At 43.3% G+C, this 8,003-nt stretch overlaps 1 long non-coding RNA gene across 1 annotated transcript; it reads left to right on the top strand.

Moving 5' to 3' along the window:
- The first annotated feature begins 4,275 nt into the window (after positions 1–4,275).
- Positions 4,276–6,947, top strand: LOC129173197 (uncharacterized). Its single transcript, XR_008567190.1, has 3 exons — positions 4,276–5,422; positions 6,616–6,667; positions 6,782–6,947. It is a non-coding gene; the product is annotated as an uncharacterized LOC129173197 (long non-coding RNA).
- The last annotated feature ends 1,056 nt before the right edge of the window (positions 6,948–8,003 follow it).

Here is an 8,003-nt window from a genome sequence, read left to right as displayed (position 1 = left end):
TATAAATGAGGGACAGCTGTATACATAGATATATACACTAAGTCCCCAACTAACGAACACAATTAGTTCCAGACGACCGTTCTTAAGTGGAATTGTTCTTAAGTAGGGGAAAAGGTAAGATTACCAATGATATAGGTACTACATGTACGTGTATACATAGTATATATAGTATGCCATATAGTATATATGTATATGTGTATGTATGTAAATATGAGTTTGGATGCAGTAGTAATATTAAACCAGGATAATGAATGAAAAAAACAATAATAAAAGTGATATAATAATACGTAATGATAAATGTTATTTACCTTTGAAGAGGAATGCTGTGGAGGAGTTGGAGGAGGAGTTATTGAAAAAAAGGACAAATGGTGGTGGTGGTTAGACTCTTCTAAAAGAGGTAGTGTTCTGTGGGTGGTGTAGAATTAAGCAGGCCTATTAACTCTTCATAAACTTTAATCACACGCTCTGTCCGGGTTCTATCATAAAGCTACAATTCAGCTTTTCCTCAGTCTCCTCCCCCTGGTCTTAATGGCCTGTTGGTCCCATTAGCAGTGTCACAGTGCCCTCTACTGGTCAAGCATGTGAAATATGGACTTAAATGTAAATAATTATGGGCTTCTAAGGCAAAACACAGGGAAATATAGACCAGTTGGCTTGTGTTCGTATTTACGAGTGTTCGCACGTCGGATGTTCATTAGTAGGGGACTTAGTGTATAAAAATACTTATACACACACATATACATATTGTGTATATATGTATGTACACTCCTGATCCAAATGTTGAAAAATGTCTAGAATGATCATGTTGCACATTTGGATCTTTATGAGGTTTTAAGTAGAGCTACAATATGCAACAACAAGAAGGGGGGGTGAGACAAAGAGCACTTTGAAGAAGTCATTGATTGAAAACAACAATTCAACTGAAAGAGGCTGTTTATCAGCTGATCAAAAGTTTAAGACCATGGCTGACAAAAGAAGCACAAAGTCTCCAAAGCAGAACCAAACATGTTCTCAGTAGGACTCAGTAATGAGGAGCTCCACCGTTCTTGTTCATCACTTCCCAAATGGCTTTGGGCATGCTTGATGCCAGTGTTTCCAGGAGGCTAGTGGGAACATTGCTCCAAGTGGTGAAGATGGCTTCACCAAGGGCATCAACTGTCTGGAACTGATGGCCATTTTTAGAACCTTCCCTTGCATCCATCCCAAATGTTCTCTACGGGATTCCCTATGATAAACAGCCTCTTTCAGTTGAATTGTTGTTTTCAATCAATGACTTCTTCAAAGTGCTCTTTGTCTCACCCCCCCTTCTTGTTGTTGCATATTGTAGCTCTACTTAAAACCTCATTAAGATCCAAATGTGCAACATGATCATTCTAGACCAGGGGTCTCAAACTCGCGGCCCGCGGGCCATTTGCGGCCCGCCAAGTCACATTGTGCGGCCCGCGACTTGACAGGAAAGATGAGTGTAATACAGCGAGCGACAAGCCAGTGTTACTCGTAGGATGCACACGGAAGCCTACAAGGAACTAAGAGTGAGTGAGTCACTTAAAAAATGTGGTAAAAAAATTCCACCCATTTTCTATACCACTTGTCTTCATTAGGGTCACGGGCAAGCTGGAGCCTATCCCAGCTGAATGCAGCAAAATATAAACTGTGAAATGATTTATTTACTTATTTGATTCACCCTATTACCGTATCAAGATATCATTGTTATTGTGAGCCATGTATCACGTGTTGTATTGTGAGGTACCCCGAGATTCCCAGCCCTACTCCCAATACTTGATGCAGCCCAGCCTCACTCAGACTCCTCCAGCGGCCCCCCAGGTAAATTGTGTTTGAGACCACTGATCTAGACATTTTTCAACTGCTCTTAACATTTGGATCAGGAGTGTATACACACACACACACACATATATACGTATATATATATACATATACATATATATATATTCTAAATGTTATCCTTATTCTTTTGTGAGCTGCATCAAAACATGCAATGGAATGCATGAGGAAAATACTGCAAATGAAAAATGCTGTCATCACGTAGCCCAAAATAGCCGCAATAAGTGAAATCCGTCAAGTAGCCAAATGAATGTTTTTGCAATGATTGGATCGACAATCCCTCCATAGTGTCTGTTGCTCCCTGGTATGAGCATATGTAACTTACTGTATGAGAAATGAATATCATAGGATGTCCTATTCTGGATGTTTGTCATCCACAGAGACACAAGTGAGGAAGTGCAGGCATAAAAGCAGGAATATGAATAAAAACATCGATGGTGTGACGTGGCCAAAACAATGGAAAGTAATGATGTCACGGCGTGGCACGGTGGTATGCTGGCTATGACCTCAGGATGCAGAGTGCTGGTAAAAAGCCTTCATGCTTGTCAAAAGCGGAAAAGGCAGCAGCGAAGCTTGCAGAAGGCACGTAATGAGATGCAGCCAGGCAACGAGCCAAAAGGAACCACCGGCTAGCAGTCACCGCAAAAGATTTAGCACGTCAGCAACGTTTGGAACGTCTTTGGATTTTACAGGAAGGGTCAAAACATGACCGGCCGGACCAGCAGAGGCGAGCATGGTAACCTTTTTGCTTTTGAACTTGTTGACCCGGAGTATTGAAAACACTACGCTCAGTCTGAAATGTTGCAAGATGACTTTTGTTGTGTCATGTTGACCGTGACATTGTTTACTTTTCCAAACTAACATTTCCATGCCAGCCATGGGACCATGTGACCAATAGTCTTATTTACTTATCTGTGTCATGATGGGAGGGGTTGCCATCACCATCACATGGCCCTGTGGGAAAACATGATTGGAATGGAGATCTATCTGTGTGGAAAAGGTTACAAAGCCATTTCTAAAGCTTTGGGACTCCAGCCAGCCACAGTGAGAGCTATTTACCCACCAATGGCAAAAACACGGAACAGTGTTGAACCTTCCCAGGAGTGGCCGGCCGACCAAAATGACCCCGAGACCTTTGGGAAAATACTGTGTGGTGTGACGAGACCAAAGTAGAACTTTTTGGAGGGTGTGTGTCAGGGTTTGTACAAGGCCACACAGAAGCTAATGGGCTCATTGCAGAAAGAAACACAACTCAGCAAAAGTGGGAAAGTACAGCAACAAGTTGTCATGTCACTAGAAAAGGCTTCCACGTGTGTCGAAGCATGTTTGAAATGATTGTAAACATCCTGGGACACCCCCGACATAAACAGAGCGAGACAAGTACAGCTGGCACGGCTACACGCTGGAACTATGAAGGCTGCACTTCAGCCAATCAGGAGCTCACATACTACTTGGCACTCATGGATAACGTAAGGCTTGATTTGTTGAACGCCGTCAGCACTTGAATCCCAGTGAGGGTCCATGACAGCGTATGCCAATGTAGATTATTATCCTCATTGGTTCTCAAACAATACTGGCCCTCATCGTGTCTGCCAAGACCACGTGTGGCTGGTTCAGTCCTCGCTCACACCTTGTTCTCCAGCCGGCCTGCTGGCAGTCGCTGACCAGTCCTGCGTACTTGGAGAGCTTCCTCTCAAATACATTTCAGATAAAGTCATCATTATGAGGAGAAAAAAATTACAAGAACAAAGTTGAAATAGTTGGAAAATGTTATTTAATAAATCAAAAGAAGAAAGGGAAATGTTATGAAAATAAAGTCAAAATATTAAGAGGAAAGGAACAATTGTATTCTAACAAGAAACAAGCCTCAATTTTGACAGCAACAAACCTCTAATATTATGAGGAAAAACGGTCATTTTAGTAGCATAAAGCTCTCAGTGGGAATATTGATATATTGGTAATATATATTTTCTTTCATCCTTCCTTTCAAAAGTTTGGACACCCCTGGCGTAGAGACCGTTAAATATGCTATTATATGACGTCATTATTTGCAAGCATTCCGTTCATCTGCACCCAATTATACCACGTTCGGTTTTATTCATGAAAGTTGAGTGAAAAACAAGAAAACAACCTGTTTTAGTCGCTCCAAAATCCTGCAGACACCCTCGGTTGTTCCTCCCGGTAGTCTGGATGGTGTGCTGCGACAACATGACCGACAGAGGGCAGCAGAGCAGCACACAGAGCATGACATATAACTTCTTAGCATATCTTCTATCCTTTCATTTTTCACGTGATAAAAGCTTTGGACACCCCTGCTTTAGATTATTCTCAGAACTGTTTCAATGTGATAGATCTCTACGGACAACAGATGCTAAGTTGCAGTTGACTTATACTCCTTGTTTGTTATATCAGTCACACTGACAAAGCTTTTAGTTCAATTAGGACTTTCCAGTCAAAAATCATTGAGCTGAGAGGCTAAAGTAGCAAGCAGCGGACACGATAGTGTGAATGATAGTGTTCTTACTATTCATTCCCTAACAACAAGTTATTAACTTACTAACTCCCTCAAAACTACTCGTAATTATAAGGAGAAATGGAGCATTTTCGAACAAAGTGATGGCTACCTGTTACTTTCGTAAATATGGCGTCACGTGACGCCCAGCCAGGATGTATTTTTCACGCCGCGGGGTCTAAAGAGTCAAGTGCGCAGGTGCGAAGGAGGACACAACCGGAATCGGGAAGACTAGCTTTCAAATAAAAGGGTGAGAGGAACGCCAAATAACTGGACCAAACATACAAATTATGTTTGGAAATACTTTTCAGAAGAAGAATATGTACATATATAGAGAGAACGTGGTTGTCCGAAGTCCCCGAGGGGACATGGAGAAAATATATTGCCGAATAAGGTACAGGAGACACTTCCGGTCACAGATTAAGTCCACATTGCGAAAGTCGGGTGGAAATGCGTCATTCATCTTCAACATTTTCCATCCATTCCTGTACAAATGTAGAGGTATAAAGGGATACTGTAACTATAGCAACACGTTTTCAATTACGTGATGGTTATTCTGTTTGTCTTTTGAAAATAAAATACGAACGTCCAGTCCCAGCTAGTGTTGCTGGAAACACGTCTCTTTGAGTACTGGTACTGGTACGTTAGTACACTGATTAGCCATACGTGGGATTCTTTCACTTGTGTGCACTGCTTGTCCTACAAGGAAACACTCGCAAACTTGAACAATGTGTTGCTCTTAATTTGAAGTCTCTACGCAAACATCCGCTGTAAAAACGGAAGTAGCGGCTGTGCAACGCTCTTAACGGAAACCAACACTTTTTCCAGATAACACAAAACAGTTTTGCCTTATCTCTCAAAAATCCGTCTTTTTAACCCGTCAGTTTTGTCGTGTGCTCCGAAGTGTTGTGTGTGTGTTTTCCGACTGCGTTTTCGGATAATTATTTTAAGTATGCCAACGGAAGTGCTCACGATGACCTGTAGTAAAAGTTGTTATTCCAGCACGTCTAAATCATGTCGGCGGTGGTGAAAGATTCTTCTGTCATGACAACAGAAATCCTGGCCAGAGTAAGTGCTTTCTTGTGCTTTTTAGAGGGCATACTTTGGTGGGCTTGAGTTCAAGTGTCATGTTTGCAACGCTAAAAAAGTACGTTTTGAAAATGTGCTTGGCGCCGCCTGACCTTCTCGTGCGGACTTGTTCACTGCCAGGTACAGTAGCACACGTGCTGGTATGTACATGTTTTGATTGAAAAAACCACGAGGCACACCACTAGCAGAAGATACCAACAAATGAACTCTGTAGCCTACATTGATAAGATAAAGTTGTCAGTCTAGGAATCATAAACAAAGATAAAAAGAATTTTAGAGTCATTCACATTTCTCCTCACTCAGTGTGAAACCTGGCCTGTTTGATGAAACAGAGCTAATATCCTGGCAGGAATCGAAGAAAGGCACACACGACGCTCTTCGTCAACAACTCTCAGGCTCTTGTGGAGATGGTGTTTAAGCTTACTTGGGACCAGAGCATTGTTGGATATCTTTCGCCACACACCAAGCACAACGTAGTCGTTTCCTTGCATCCCCAGTGAAAGTAAATCCAAATGAAAGACAGTTAGTGTTGCCTCGTGCAAGAGATTTTGCTTCAGCTAGCCGTCTTTGCTTTCTTTTGACCTCCACTCATACTTGAGCCTTCATCTGAGTCCGAATTTTTCCCAGGGTGCAGTTCAGAGTTAGCATCTTTCCTTTTCAAAAACTTGTCCATGACTGTTTGGCTCGCCACAATGCCGCTGTCATCGCCATCTGACATCCATGCATTGGTTCTTTAGCCTGTACAAAGGAGTTAGCTACCTGCTGCCACCTACTGATATGGAAGTGTATTACATGGCTACTCTGCCGATCACTACTCGACAGCACAGACACTCGGCAACGGCACAATATTTGCGAATAATAATTAGGTGAAATTGGATACTTTCCCACGGCACACTAGTGTGCCACGGCACAGTGATGAAAAACACTGCACTAGACCACCGTGCAGCCAACCTGAATATGCTTGTTTAACATGATTAGAGCCCTCCAGACATGAAATAACACCCCATAGTCACCTTTACACTCCTAGTACCCAATACAGTAGACATAATGAGAGAAAATAAGACATAGAACACCTGTTTACCAACTTCCAAACACACTTTTTACATGATTAGAGGCTTGTAGACATGAACTAGCACACCATAATCATGTTTCCTCTCCTATCACCGATACAGGAGACCCAATGAGGGAAAATAACACACAGAAAACCTGTTTACCACCTTCTAAGTATGCCTTTTTAACATTATTAGAGGAGTTTGAGGTGTGCACTTTGGATGTAGACATGACGTGTGTGTGTGTGTGTGTGTGTGTGTGTGTGTGTGTGTGTGTGTGTCCACACAGGGCGCCACCCTGGACGGTGCACTTTGTCAATTCCGATCAATATGCGGAGAGGATGGCGTGTCGGTGGGATCTGCTGTCAGAGGGCGACACGGCAAAGATGAATCCGTGCACAGGTGAGCGCCACACTCCCCATTCTAAGAAAAGCTACGACCTTTGATAAAATGCTGTCCAGATGCCGTCCGCCGGATGTGGTGGTTTTTCCACGTTGTGTGGAGGAAGTCAGCGGCCTGGTCCAAAGTCCGCCATAGCCGATGCCTTCCCATCATCCCGTTTGGTAGCGGAAGCGGCCTGGAGGGAGGGGTCGGAGCAGTGAAGGTGAGGCGTCTGCTTCAGTCTGAGGAAGATGGATCACATTGTGTACCTGCACCAGGAGGATTTTGATGTGACGGTGGAGCCCGGTGTGACCCGGAAGACTCTCAATGCCGACCTGCGGGACACAGGACTCTGGTTTCCTGTTGGTCAGTCCAACTCTTAGCAGGCTCATGACCACCCAATCACAGCCATTCTCTCCCAATACATGACATTGCTGGATTTATCTGATCACAACTTGACGTTTCCTAAACCAAGATGGCTGATTTCAGTAATGGCAGCCAGTTTTTAGCATACAATTAGCAAATAGACTCCTCCCTCGTTGATGGCGGTTCATTTGGACCACACCCCCCACCATATACTGGAGCATTCAATGTTAATAAATGGAATATTTTAATAGTTGCATCATAGAAAACCTGTTTAGGACTTTCTAAATATGCTTTTTAACATGATTAGAGCCCTCTAGACATGAAATAACACCCCTATAGTCACCTTTACACTCCTTTACCCAATGTAGTAGACATAATAAGAGAAAATGAGACCTAGAAAACCCGTTCCCCACCTTCTAAATACACTTTTGAACATGATGAGAGACCACTGCTGAAGTAAAACAACATGAAGGCCAGAAAACATGTTGATGACCCCAGGACCTTTGGGAAAACACTCTGGTCTGACCTGGAAGTATGAGAATGTCCAGCCATCCGTTGGTGACCTCGAGCTGAAAGCAACTGGGGTTCTGCAGCGGGACAATGACCCAAAACACACCAGCAAGTCCACCTCTGAACGGCAAATAACGAATGACAACAATCCTGCTAAATTCCTCCACAGCGCCGTAAGAGACTCATTGTTGCTGCTGAGGGGGGGCCAAGCAGGTATTATCTCGAGGGGGCCATCACTTTGTCACAGCCACCAG

Source organism: Dunckerocampus dactyliophorus, chromosome 20 (genome assembly GCF_027744805.1).
Source record: "Dunckerocampus dactyliophorus isolate RoL2022-P2 chromosome 20, RoL_Ddac_1.1, whole genome shotgun sequence".
In the NCBI taxonomy this organism is placed as follows: Eukaryota; Metazoa; Chordata; class Actinopteri; order Syngnathiformes; family Syngnathidae; genus Dunckerocampus; species Dunckerocampus dactyliophorus.
Note: the sequence above shows the minus strand (reverse complement) of the source record. Positions and strands in the feature narration are given on the sequence as shown.